The sequence below is a fragment of the Pinus tabuliformis genome, chromosome J (assembly GCF_031772625.1).
Source record: "Pinus tabuliformis cultivar Carrire ecotype Pingquan chromosome J, CPIR1, whole genome shotgun sequence".
Taxonomy (NCBI): domain Eukaryota; kingdom Viridiplantae; phylum Streptophyta; class Pinopsida; order Pinales; family Pinaceae; genus Pinus; species Pinus tabuliformis.
The window spans coordinates 1,110,713,058-1,110,714,985 of NC_142295.1; positions in this window are offsets into that span (position 1 = coordinate 1,110,713,058).

Here is a 1,928-nt window from a genome sequence, read left to right on the forward strand (position 1 = left end):
TTCATATTGTTGCTCGTTGGTACAATTTTGATTCAGAGGTTTTATGATTCAGTAATTTTGGAGTTATACACAGGTTTGGTTAAAGGAAGTAGCATATACACACAGGTTGGGTTTAGTAAAGTAGCGTATGCATTCTAATGTATGATTTTTTAGGTTGTAGTTGGTTCTGAATCATAATGCAGCTTTCTGGGTTCAGCATAATGTTTAGGTGACAGTGATCTGACTATTCAGATTAACTAATTATTGGTTGATGTAGTTTGAGTTTCAAAGTTGTTGATGGGTCCGTTGTAAAAATTTGATGAAACGTGGCCTTCATATTTTTTTTTTTGTGTACCAGGAGTATCTAGTCTAAAAATTTATGAAACATGGTCCCTGGAGGAAGAGAGAAGGTCGTAGCCTTCTATAGGCTAGTGGCTACGTACTAGTAAACATATTGAATAGTACATGAGCTAGGGGGTTGTATCTCCCTTCTAGTAGAAGCTGGAAAGTGAGAGAAGGTTGTAGCCTTCTGCAGGTGGGTGTCTACGTACTGTTATGAGTCTGCACCAGTACAAGATTGTAAATCGATTTTCTTTATATTAAGAAGACAAAGACGAAAACAACATGTGGGTTTTCTCCCGCACTGGGTTTCCACCTTAAATCTTGGTGTTCATGTGTGTTTCTTATGTGTGATGGTTTATAATGTCATTACTGCACATAGTCACTATATAATAAGATTCTAATGCACTGATTAAAGATCAACACATGATATATTAACAAAATCATAAGTTCTCTGGGTATACGCTGGTTTCTTTAATCACAGTAGCGTGCACACGCAAGTTCACTTCACAGAAGTAGCATATATAAATTTGATTGGGAAATGAAATTTTATTGAATTGTAAACACTGATTCAACCCCCCCCCCCCTCTCAGTGTTATTTCCAACAATTGGTATCATATTAGGTCCTTCAGAAGAAGCTTGATCGCTTGACGGGATATCTTTCAAGATGAACAATCACGAAGGCATGGGATCTATCAGACCACCAATCTTCAATGGGAACAACTTGGTATATTGGAAAATAAGAACCAGAGCCTATCTTTAGTCACTTGGAGCCGATGTTTGGGAAATTGTGGAAGGAGGTTACCAATTTCCAGCAGCAATACCTACAAATACAGCAGGTAAGAAGTTATATGAAACGAATGCCAAAGCAGTCAATACTTTATGGGAAGTTTTTCAGACTTAGAATTCGTCAAATTCATGTAGCTTAAGACAACCAAAGAGATATGGGACAAAATCACTCAGAGCTACAAAGGAGACTCCCAAGTAAAACATGCTAAGCTCCAAACTCTTAGAATTCAATATGAAACTATTAAGATGCATAATGATGAAAATATTGCTAGTTACTTTTTGCGTGTAGATGAGATTGTTAATTGTATGAAGAATCTAGGTGAAGAAATAAAGGAGTCGACTTTAGTAGAGAAAATTTTGAGATCCTTGTCTTCTAAATTTGAGTCAAAAGTATCTTCCATAGAAGAAAAGTAGGATCTTCAATCTATTAATGTGGTTCAACTTCATGGAATTCTAACTACCTTTGAAATGAGGAAAGGAGGTCCATTAGATATGAGAGAAGTTGCTTTCAAAGCTTTAGCTAAAGGAAAGTAAAAGGAAGAGTACAATGAATCAGGATATATTTCAGAAGAAGAAGATGAGGCAAACTTTGTCAAGAAGCTTCAGCGGGGATCCAGAAGATTCAGAGGTAAGATACCATTCAAATTCTTTGCTTGTGGTAGAGTTGGCCATTATGCTGCAAAATTTCCTCATAAAGATAATCATGAAAAATTAAAGGAATTTACAAGAGGCTATAGAAAACTGGTTGTTAATAGAAGTTACTCTACTCATGAAGATAGTGATGGATTATCTAATAGTGATGAAGATGAAACTGAACAAGA